The sequence below is a fragment of the Pinus tabuliformis genome, chromosome 3_2 (assembly GCF_031772625.1).
Source record: "Pinus tabuliformis cultivar Carrire ecotype Pingquan chromosome 3_2, CPIR1, whole genome shotgun sequence".
NCBI classification, from domain to species: domain Eukaryota; kingdom Viridiplantae; phylum Streptophyta; class Pinopsida; order Pinales; family Pinaceae; genus Pinus; species Pinus tabuliformis.
In genome coordinates this window covers 27,491,022-27,504,106 of record NC_142302.1, presented here as the reverse complement: position 1 = coordinate 27,504,106, position 13,085 = coordinate 27,491,022, and the positions used below count along the sequence as shown (strand labels likewise).

Sequence of the window (13,085 nt, the reverse complement as noted above, 5' to 3'; positions counted from 1 at the left end):
GGGGCCATTAAAATAACACCTGTGGATGACTGCGGTAGTGAATAGACTAAGATACGATTGCAGGAGGTGAAGGTGCAAGGGAGTTGCAGAGCTTCCCTCTCAACCCAATGCAGCAATGAATGACCATGCTCACCCTTTCACCCTTTGTTAGTTACCCTAACTGTCTTGAGAACCTAAGCTGTCAGATTCCTTGGAGGTAGATCAACTGTAGGATGGTTATTGTGTGTCAAACCTAATGGGTTACACTTAGAGAGCATAAGGGCGGTCTTGAGAACCATCCATCCTATTAAATGTTATCATGGTGCATCGAGTCCTATCACAGGGAGGGGTCCAAGGTTTATTAATGAAATCAAATCACATTGTAATATTTCCATTTAACATTTATGCAATGCCATAAATGAAATAAATGTATGAATAGGCGACAGAAGATCTTACCAAGGGTTAGCGTGAATTAATAGTTAGGTGTAGTTGTGCACTAGAGCACCAGAGCCATCGGATTCCTTAGAGGCATATCAACTGTAGGATGGTTGTTGTGTGTTATACCTAATGGGTTACACCTGGAGAGCATAAGGGTAGTCTCGAGAACCATCTATCCTATTAAATGTTATAGTGGTGCATTGAATCCTACTGCGAGGAGGGGTCTAAGGTTTGTGAATGAAATCAAATCACATTGTAATATTGCCATTAAACATTTATGTAATGCCATAAATAAAATAAATGTATGAATAGGAAGCAGAAGATCTTACCAAGGGTTAGTGTGAATTAACAAGTAGGTGTAGTAAAAAAAAAAAATGCTGAATGGTTTAGCTATTACAAGTGGTATCATAAGTTTCATATAAACATAAAAACTTTGTAACTATATTGAAGTTATCATAACCTTAAGATAAACATAAAAAAATTGTAACTATACCTTTTAAGAAAGGCTGTTTTTTTAATAATAACTACTTCTAAGTTTATGACATTTAAAGTTTAATTAGTGATCATCAATAATTCCGAGTTGGGAAAAAAAATACTATAAATTCATAATATTTTTTAAAAATTAAGATTATATATACACTTTATTACATGTTAAACACGAGTTTCTTAAGAAAAAAAATGGCATAAAATAATAAAAATAACAAAGAGGCAAAAAAGCTTGAGCAAGTAGTACTATTAAATGAAAAAGAATTATTTATATTAAAGTTGAATAGTATAAATTTTATGATTAATGTAAATGTTTATAATTAAATTTATTATTTTAATATAATTTTTAAAATAATTATGTAAAAGTAATAGTGTTTTAATAATTGAGATTGTATAAGAAATAAAATGGCAATGTATAAGAAATAAATTGCAAAGTTTCACTTTCACAAATATAAATTTATGGTTAATCTCCATTCTAATATTATATTAAAAAGGCTTTGCACCATGTGCTCATCTAAATCATTTTTTGACTATGGGGATGTGTCCTTGTTAATATTGAAATATTGAACTCTTGTATGAACTTTTCTATTATTAGATTATTAATATTGAAATAATGAACTTTTGTATGATGTTTATTATTAACATTGAAATAATGAACTTTTGTTTTTTTCTATTATATTGAAATAATGAACTTTTGTATTAATACGTAGTTATCATTAAAAAAATAGCCTTTCTTAAAAGGCATAGTTACAAAGTTTTTATGTTTGTATGAAACTTATGATAAATTCATAAATTGCAAACTTTCGATTTCACAAATATAAATTTATCGTTAATATCCATTTTAAAATTATATTGAAAAGGTTTTGTATCATGTGCTTATCTAAATAATTTTTTCACTATGGGGATGTGTCCTTGTTAATATTGAAATATTGAACTTTTGTATTATTAGATTATTAATATTGAAACAATGAAATGTATAGTTACAAAGTTTTTATGTTTATATCAAACTTATGATAACTTCATAAATTGCAAACTTTCGCTTTCACAAATATAAATTTATCGTTAATCTCCATTTTAACTACTATATTGAAAAGGTTTTGTATCATGTGCTCATCTAAATCATTTTTTGACTATGGGGGATGTGTCCTTGTTAATATTGAAATATTGAACTTTTGTATGAACTTTTGTATTATTAGATTATTAATATTGAAATAATGAACTTTTGTATTATATTGATTATTAATATTGAAATAATGAACTTTTGTTTTTTGTATTATATTGAAATAATGAACTTTTGTATTATTCTTTTTATTTTATTATATATATATATATATATATATATATATATATATATATATATATATATATTGAATTAACAATGAGGGTAATTATCATATATTTGGAAATCAAAAAATGATAAAACTTTTAACTTGCCCACCTTTGAGGAAATGTTTGAAAAAATGGTTCTTGAGCAGTGGTTATAAATTTCAATAATTTTGGATTTTTAAGTTGCACTATTTTGTTTAGTCTAATATTGAAGTATATAGAAACAAATTAATGATGAAAATGTATTGTTTTCCTAATCGATTTTTAAATTAAAATAATCAATGAATGTTGTTTCTATTGTCATTTAACGTTTTTTTTTTTTTCTTTGCAGTACACAAGGGAAGTTTTCCTTTTTTGTAAGAAAAGGTTGTTTCTTTTGGTATGGATACTGCTATTTGGAAATTTATCCCCTTTGACATTATTGAGCTTCTCTTTCATTGGCTTCCATTGTCAGTGTTGATGAAATTTAAGTTGGTTTCTAGACAATGGTGTCTTGTTTTGGAAAACACTTTTTCTTGTGGCTTGTGATCAATGTCGTGAGAAAGAGTTGGCATTTATTTCTTTCTCCACTCATTTTCCCAATTATTTCTTCCTAGCATTATACCTTAACAATAGTGGTCACTTGTCGATTATGGTGCTTCCTTTTCTTCATTTTGTATACAAAATTGAATGTATAGTGGGATCAAAGATTCTCTTCAGCACGCCTGGAAGTTATCTTCATACAAAAAACTATTTCATTGTCAACCATTTTACGAAGACGTTTATAAATGTTGGAATTCTTAGTGTTGGGGAGCGAGGATTCTTCTTTTTATTTCAAAACTACAATCCAAGAAATTATGAATGGGTATTTTCGAAAAATGTTTGTGAAAACATGGACTCACATTTTCTCATTTGCAGTAGTGTTGACAATGTTTGGAAGAGGACGGAGCTTCCATACAATGGTGTAACTCCACCAAAAGAGGCTATCTTATTCAAAGAAAATCCTTATTGGGTATATCTAGATGGAGATTATGAATATTACCCTACCTATGGTTACACTATCTACTTGTTGGAATTGAACATAAATATTTGGGGTTATTCATTTGTTCCTATTTTTGACATACAATGTATGTCATTAGGGTTATATAAGAATCAACTTGTTTGTGTTGTTAATAATGGTGGCACGTCTATTTGGTTACTTGAAAAGATGTACAATTTTGAATTTGGTCGACTGTCGAAAGAGCAAAGTTAGGATTACTTTGAAGACGATTGGGTACACAGATGGTCATTGCTTCAATCTGTCTCTTTGGATATAAATACTAAATGTGCAGGTTACGTACCTTTGTGCATAGTTGGAGAAAAAGTCCTTATGCTTAGTTGGTCTGGAGTGCAGTTAAAGTTGTATGATTTACTAAGTGGATTATGCAAAACAACAATTGTTGATGGATTGTCCATGCTTGAAGCATCATGCTTCTATCTACAAACAGTTGAAGAATTTGATGATGTGATTGAAAATGGAAATCTTTTTTCATTGATTCCTAATGTATATTCTATTGTTGACATACCTCCACTACCTGTGGATGTATTCAATTAGTGTTTGAGGCATGAATATGTTCTTTTTTGTATATCACTTAACACCCTATGTATGTTTAATGTTTTAAAATATTTTTTTGAACATCATTGTAATTCACATTTTGAAGTTATATTAAGGAGATAGCCTCATGCTTCTATCTACAAATGGTGGAGGATTTTGATGATGTCATTGAAAATGGAAATGTATTTTTGGTTATTCATAATGCAGATTGTATTCTTCACATAGGTGCAGTATGTTTGGATGTATTGATTTAGCGTTTTAGGCTTGAAAATGTTTGTTTTTTGATAATGCAGAAGACCTTCTGTATGTTTTTAAATATTTTTTTAGCATCATTGTAATTCACATTTTGAAGTTATATTGATGACGTATGGTAAATTTTGAATGGAGTTTGTATTTCTTTGTTTTTAATTTCTTCAACTTGTTGTTGTATCAACTATGTGTAAGGGGAACATTTTTGCGTGTGTTCCAAGTTTGTTGTGAGAAACATAATTTCTCAAATATTTATTCTCTGCACTTTTGTTAGTTTTTAGTTTTTTCAGGATTGAAGAGTATGTATTAGTGTAAATGAAATTGCGAAATGACTTTTCAATTGACTTTAACTTTATCATAGAGATGTTGAGTGAAATAAGAAGCAAGAGTAGTGCGAAAAAACCTCCTTCTGCTGGTACACAACAATGATTAAGTGAATACCAACGACAGTGGTATTCGCAGAATAAGGAAGTAATTAAAGCACAGAGAAAAGTTGCATATTAACGAAAGAAAAGAGCTTTAGCAAATGATGAAAAAGGAGGACATGTAAATCATAAGTATGAAAAGAGCAGTGGTTTTCTGTAGTGAAAATTTTGTTTTGATGGTCGTTTAGTTGCATGTTTATCAACTTAAAGAACTTATATTTTTTGAAGTTTTACTAAATTCTCTCTTTTTTCATAATATTGTGTTTCGAAAGAGAGCCTTCATATGAAAAACAATGGTATTTTTAGTGAAAACAATGAAATAAATGCACTTTTTGGATTTGATGAGAACTATAAGAATGAAGAATTTCCTGAAATGGTTGAAAATTTGGGAGACTATTTTGGTGAAGAGGGTTAGGCATTTCTTGGTAGTGACTATATTGTTAATATAGCTACCCTTGTTGAATCTGTATGTAATGTGTTTTTTGGAACAATGTAGGGAGTTTATTTATTTATTTAATTATTTTTATTTATGTCTATTTTGCATTTTCTTTTTTTCTGCATCTCAAATTTTTACTGTTCTTTGTTTCCCGTAGTGTTTTTTCAAAACAACATCAAAATCATTACTAACTGGCAAATAGATTCGGAAGCAATCAAACCTTTATTACTTCCTGAATGCGAGGGTCGATGACCAACATGTCAAACTTCAAGAAATGATGAAATGTACAATAATACTAATCGTAAGTTTAGAAACTTTCATCTGTACATAGGAGAACATTTTGTTTGCATTTTTGTTTGGTTTGTTGTTGATTCTCTCGAAATTTTGGTCTTCTTCCATATATCTTCTTAGATGTTGTATGTTTTGGAATATTGTTCTTACATAGGGACCCTTGATAGAGATGAAAACATTGGGGGTCGTGGAAATGGTGCAATAGATGTTATAATGGAAGATAGGGAATCTAATTCTAGGGAAGAAATTGTTGTGTATGATGTTTTCGGTGATATTAATATGCTTTCTAGAATGGTTAATAGTTTGGGTCGGTCTGTGGGAAATGTTGTAACCAATATTTGTCGATGTAGCTCTACAAAGAATATTGTTGAAGCTGAAGAAGATGTGAATAATTTTCCTCTTGGCAGAGCACATGTGCGTAATGCCTATTTATTTTCAAAGGTTTAGTGGTTGTCAATGTTAAATTTATATTGTTTTACGAATGTCTTTGTTGATGTTTTTTTGCATAAATTTGTTGAGGTGAATAGTGGTTTACAAGCAAATTTGCAAGCAATGCAAGCAATATCAATTCAACAAATTGCACATGGACAATGTAAAAATGAAGAAAATGTAAAGAAAAATTGTTTCAGTAACAAATTTTGATTTGTTTTGTAGATATTTCATTCTTCCAAACATTATTTTCTTTCTTCCTAGCAAAATTTGGTCAATATAATGAATATAAAAGAATGATTTCCCATTATTTTATGGAAAGACATGATAAAACAAATACTTCAGTTCCACGAGTTGTTTCACATGATCACCAAGCTATAATGGTGTTTCGTATAGAAAATGGAAGTGTTCGGTATTATTTTAGCGAACAAATGGTTGTTGTGTGATGAGTCTCATCATCGAGTAATTATATGGGCCTTAATTGGCCTTAATTCACCTCCTAGCTTAGTCAAACCAACAATTCTCACAACTTATTACACACTTTTGATTATATTTTGCTTATAAGTTGAGTTAGAGTTGAATATTTTTCCTTGTGGTATAATGTGCATGTAATGCAGGAATAAAGGTAAAAGCAAGGAACTATGGTAAAATACCTTGGTAAAAACTCAGATGAGACAAGAGAGAGGAATTACAGGAGGTAAATCCTCCTCATTTACTACCCATCCATTTGAATATCCCTCCATCAGCTAAAAGTACACACAGCTAAATCAAAAGTACTAAAAGACAGCCAAACAAGTGGAAGTACACGCAGCCTCCCTATTAGAAGGCAGCTGAGCTAGTGAAAGTGAAAGGACAAGTTACCATTAAGTTGGGAGTTGTACCTCCCTAATTTTTATGGAAGTCATTGAGACTTCAGATGTATAAATAGAGAGGCTTAGGACCTCAGCTTTTTTAGTTAGTTAACCAATAGTCAGTCAGTCAATTAGCAAGTATTCAGACCTTTTGACTTGTAACAGTTTGATGTAATACAATGTTCTCTGATAATGAAGATGAGTTTTGATTGAGCCAGCACTGAGTTAACTCAGAGGGCTGAAGCTCTTAGGTTAGGGCTGAAGCTCTTGGGTTAGGGCCCAAGCCTAGCAGCCAAAGCTCCTCTTTATTGTACTGTTAAGTAGCATAGCTTCCTGATTTTTGTCCATTTGTTTAATCAGATGCATTCTCATTACAACAGCAATATAGATTCATGGTTTGATTGTTCATCTGGTTAAATAAATGCATTTTCACTATAGTGGTTCAGCACAAATTCATGGCTTTCCTGCTCATTGACTTAAGTAGCTTCCTGTTTTCTGTTCATTTGCTTGAATAGTTGCAGTTTCATTACAGTGGTGCAGAACAGAGTAGTTGTGTTTCAGTTTGTTCCATTTATGTTTTCATTTAATCAGTAGGTTGGCAAATAAAATATCCATCAAGATGCTCACAGGTGTCTCGGCCTCACCTCCTCCCTCTGGGACCATGGTGTGAGGAAGAAACCCTGCAGCAACCCCAAAAACACAGGGTTCTGGTTTTCATAGGGTTTGTCGTTTAATACAGTCACGTGGTTCATCATATCGTTGCTTGGTCCGTTTCATGATCATTCACTCATTTCTTGGTCATTTGTCCCTTCACCCTCTACCTAAGACCTCACTCATACTATCATTCTCCTTCGGCCCGAAACGCTTGCGCAGGAGCTGATAATTCATGTTTAAACAGTTTTACTGGTAAACGCCTTTCACAAGACAAATCGTCTAATCACCGCTCAAATCCACTTTTCACGTTTGACCTTTTTCTTCCCTTTAAGTCCCCACTATTGATATGCCTTGACAGATCCGACGGCTATCACGCACCTGCTCACCAACCTTCTTGGTCACATCCTCGCCATAGATTTTCCTTGGTAGATCCAATGGCCATCACGCAATATCACGTGGATTTCTATCCGACCGTTATCAGGTTGAGGGCACGTGATATGGGCAATTTCCCTGTGTTACGTGTCAGCTGGGGAGGCTAATCGCACAAAACGCTACAAAACAATTTACAACTTTGAGGGCAGGTGAAATACAACTTAGTGCCTCTAAACCCACTCGTCATTTCTGCATGTTTCTTTTCGCGCTCCAATCTCCACTGTCGATCTGCCCTGCTAGATCTAACAGTTGTCGCATCACCCGATACCATTTTCACACATTTTTGTTTTGCCTGCAATCTCCACCATCCATTTTCCGATTGCCCCTGCGATCTAATCCTAGTCGTCCAGCGTGTTTGTTAACCCTATTCACCCATCTACCTACGTACCCTCCTATGGTCTGATCTCAATCGTTCATTCGCCTTCCACCCGCCTAATCCAATGTTCCTCATGCACTTTTTCTCCCTCACGTCCTCTTTTCGCCATTTTGACCTCCAATTGCTCTTCCACCTAAACACAGACTTAGCCTAGTTTCCATTGTTCACCCCTTAGTCTAGTTTTATGCTCTTTTACTTCTGCAACTTAGATAGTTAGCATTAGATTAGTGTTGTTTAGCAATTATACCTAGTTTAGTTGTTTTCATGATTAATTAGGTTATGGTGATTCAGGTTTGCATGTTGTTTTCTTCATCTCTACAGTAGAATAGCTCTCCCCTAGACTAGGTCTGCTCTCTTTCCATCGAAATCAAGCTTCTTCTGTGTAGAGAATCTGATGGTAGGTTAATCGAATAATGCAATATAAATCAAAGCAGAATACAATAACCTACTTCTACTATCAATTTACAGAAGCCCTAAGATCAAGCTAAACAATATAACTAGAAGAAGAAGAATCAATCGCACAATACACATGAAAATACTTTGGGGAAAGCCTCAGCTAAAACCCCCACTATTTGTATTATCATACAAGGTGGAAATACATAGGAATTATACAAAGCCTTAGCTCTCATAGCTAGCCAGCTCTCAGTACAATCCTCACAAATGCTCATAGGAAATCTAGGATTCACTCCAGCCTTCCTCTCTGCCCTTCAAGCTCCTATTTACTTACGTTGTTCCTCTGGGATGATTCTCACCTCACCAAGTGGAACACTCTGATCTCACACACTGTCAGAACTGTGTAATCCTCAAGGAATGATGCTTGACTGCATGCATTAGTTTTCTTTATAAGAAAATACATGCAACTGATAGTACATTGTCCTTGACTTTAATCTAAATTGGCTCTTTCTCAGAATAGACATGCATGAGTTTCTGATGAGGGAATCTTTAGTTAACTAGAGTACACTAGTTGAGTGCATGCATGCGTCAACTGACTATTAACTCTCTATTAGTTCTTCAAATAGTTGGGAACTAATTTAAATGGACTTAACTCATTGAACTGAGTTAACTAATTACAACTCAAATATAACTCAATCTTATCTCCTTAATTTAAGGGATAACTCTTGCATGACTTCAAAAAGAATTTGTAACTTGAATTTCTCCAATTAATTAAGTCAAAATAACTTAATTAATTATTTCCAAGTAGCTGTTAAGACTAAATTCGATTTTAATTCACAATTTAATTCAAGGACAAATTAAATTGGAATATTCTTGTTTCCATATTTCAACAGTGCCTCTCAACAAGAAATGGATTCTTTGCCACCTCGATCTTGTCTCTATGGAACTCGAATTTACGCTTTAACAATGCCTTTGCCAAAATGTCAGCATCTTGCTCCTAAATCGAAATATACTGCAACAACATGGTCCTCCTCGCTACACAGTCTTTGAGATGATGATACCGGATGTCGATGTGATTGGACCTATCATGAAATACTGGATTCTCAGAGAGTTTGATACAATTCTAATTATCACTATAGATCACAGTTGGATCCATAACCTAATCAAACAAACCAACTAGGATTTTCCGCATCTAGATGGCCTCACATGCTACCTGACTTGCAGCCATGTATTATGCCTCTGCCGAGCTGAATGCAACCGACCTCTATTTCCTGCTGTACCAAGAAACTGTCGTTGACCCAAGGTTGAAAATCCCTCCTAATGTGTTCTTCCGATCTGATGGAATCCCTGCCCAATCTACATCAATGAAGCCCTGTAGCTTCACTCCCTCTGTCCATTTGTAGCATAATCCATACTGAGATGTGCCTCTAGCGTATCTCAATACATGCTTTGGTGCCTTCCAAAACAACTTGGGAGGTTGAACCATTGCTTGACTCAGCTAGTTCACCACATAGCACAAATTTGGTCGTGTTTTCACCAAATACATGAGTGAACCCACAAGCTGCCTATACACAGTAGCTTCCACTACTTCTCTTGAAGTATCATCCTCCTTCCTCCAGTTACCTACTAGAGGAGTATACATGGGCTTGCACTTCTCCATGTGGAATCTCCTGAGTATCTCGTTGGCATACTTTCCCTGAGACACAAACATCTCCCCATCCTTCTGCCACACTTCCATGCCAGGGAAGTAATGCATGAGACCCATGTCTTTCACTCAAATTCTCTTGCAAGGTACTCCTTCCAAGACACGATCAACTAATAATCACTAATAAATATGAGATCATCAACATAAAGTACTATGATCAACAGCTTACCTTTCACCACGATGTGGTACCAGTTCGCATCTGCTTCACTCTTTGTGAAGCCCAACCCAGTGAAGTAATTGTCTATCCTAATGTACTAAGCAGGAGGTGCTTGCTTCATCCCATACAATGCTCTCTTGAGTCGGCATACATGCAACTCATGATCGAAGGTCTCAAAACCTTTAGGCTGCTCTATGTACACCTCTTCCTCAATCTCGCCATTGAGGAATGCAGTCTTCACATCCATCTGATGGATCTTCCAACCCATATGTGTTGATAGTGCCAACATAGATCTGATAGATGAGCACATTGCGACAAGAGCAGAAGTCTCATCATAGTCAATCCCCTCAACCTGTGAAAAGCCACGGACAACAAGTCTTGCCTCATGCTTCTCCACACTACCATTAGCAGCTTTCTTTACCTTGTAAAGCCAACGAGAACTCACAACTAACTTGTTCTCTAGTCTCAGAACCACGTCCCAAACACTGTTATGAACTATGGAGTCATACTCCTCCACCATAGCATCAACACAACTCAGCTGCTGCACTGATTCCTCAAAGGAAGATGGCTCTGTCTCAACACATTCCCTAGCAAGGGCCACATATAAAAGGTACCTATCAGGTTACCTCCTCAGTCTGTGCTGAGAAGATGGTGCTCCCACATTCTCTCTCACATCCTCCAACAATCTGTCAGCTTCTCTTGTCTGCTTCTGTCCATCTCTGGAAGTATCTGCTTGAGTGTATGTCTCCACTCCTGGAACCTCTGCATGCGGCTGCTCTGCATCACTCTGAGTCTCCTCCTCCTTAGTAACAAATAGTTCCTCCACAGCTTGTACTTGGAGCTCCCTCTTGAGGGAAATTCGCATGGCCTTCTACTCATCAAAATTGAGATCTCTGCGAACCACTGTCCTCCGACTAGTAGGCAAGTACACCCGATAGTTTTGAGGTGTATCAGTGTACCCCACAAATATCCCCAACTCTACTATCGGCTCAAGCTTCTTCTGTGCATCCTTTGTCACATGGCAATATATCGATGAGCCAAAGATCTTGAAGTGACCCACATTTGGTCTCTTACTAGAGAAATCTTCCTTTGGTGTCTTCATCCAAAGTATGCGATGCGGGCTTCTATTCTGCAAATAGACCGCTGTGTTGCATGCCTCAACACACAAGTGAAGTGGTAGGCCTTGGTCATGCAGCATTGCCTGTGCCACCCCTACAATAGTTCTATTCTTCCTCTCAGCCACCCCATTCTACTGTGGGTTATGAGGTGTCGTCAACTCTTGTTTAATTCCTTCCGCTGCACAGAAGTCCTTAAACTCTTGAGAGACATATTCTCCACCGTTGTCGCTTCTCAAGGCCTTGATCTTTTTCCCTGACTCTTTCTCGACCAAAGATTTGAACTCACAAAACTTTGTGAAAGTTTGGTCCTTCTTCTGCATGAAATAAATCCAACATTTACGAGAATAGTCATCAATGAAAATCACATAATACCTTTTCTTCGTTGTGGATGACGTCGAGAATTCTCCACACACATCAGTATGAAATCGCTCTAAGATAGCCTTCGCTCGACTGTCTCGATCATGAAAGGAAGACTTGGTGTACTTTCCCAAGGTAAAACCTTTGCATGTGTCAACTTGCTCAAGTTTACCTCTGGGAATTCCTATAGATATCTGATGCATTATCTTCAAATCCCCATGATGCAAATGGCCCAATTGCCTGTGCCACAACTCGCCAATGTCTTGGCTTTGCACCAATTCTACTTTTGTACTCAATGCTGCACAATCATCTACCTCTAGTTTATAGAGATTCTTCACCCGAATCCCTATCCTCTTGGTCTGACCCATGGCTATGTGTCTTAGGAATGCCTTTCCTTTACTGAAGACAACATTGTAGCCTTTGTCCTCCAACATCGCGACCGATACCAAGTTCTTCTTTAGTCTAGGCACATACTTCACATCTGTCAAGGTGATAGGAGCTCCATGCTTCCTCTGAAAAGCAACCGTGCCCACTCCTGAAACACTATACCTTCTGTTGTCACCAATCTGTATGCGCATCTTGAGGTCTTTCTTCTTCAAGGCACTAAATAAACTTTTATCACTGGTCATGTGGAATGAGGCTCCACTGTCAAGATACTAGACACAACCCATCATCGATGACATGATGCATGTAATGAGGGTAAGTCCATTTCGAACTAAGAGGCTAATGCCTCAACTTTCGATCCTTCCGAGGATCCCTTCTTGGACTTATTCGATGGGAAATTAGTTGCATAATGTCTCATCTCGTGACAATTAAAGCATCTCACTTTAGACATGTCACCCTTCTTCCCTCCATGAGAAGAATTCTATTTCAAATGGGAAGCCTTCCCCTTCCCTTTCCTTGCCTTACTTGCTAATGACATATTTTCTTCATCATCATCCTTGGTTGAAGAACCATCTCATGTGCTTCTCCTGATCTCCTCCTGCATGAGATCCGACCACAGTTGTTCCCAATCTGGTAGTTTCTCCCTTCCATTCACAGAGTCCTAGTAGCTATTCCAACTCTTTGGAAGGCCAAGGAGAGTGAGGCTCACCATATCATCATTGACAGCAGTTATTCCCACACCACCAAGCTCATCTTTGCAGGTGGTGAGCTTGTTTAGATATGTGAAAATAGTATCGTCCTTCTCCATCTTGATTCTTCGAAGCTTATCCTTGAGTGCCAATTTCCTCTAGTCACTATTGTTCTGGTAGGGGTCCTTCAATGTCTTCCACATCAAAAATGGAGTATCCTTCTCATGGAAACTCAAGACAATATGGTCTCTAACTCCCTCAAGGATGATCCGTCTCGCCTTTGCCACACACTTCTTCCACTCAGCCAACTCTTGTGCATTAGTTTAAGCTAGATTTG

The 13,085-nt window shown here is 36.1% G+C and overlaps 1 pseudogene; it reads right to left on the bottom strand.

Annotated features, from left to right (window-relative positions):
- Window positions 1–12,867, bottom strand: part of LOC149179646 (uncharacterized) — a 34,347-nt pseudogene extending 21,480 nt beyond the window's left edge.
- Between the last annotated feature and the right edge of the window lie 218 nt (window positions 12,868–13,085).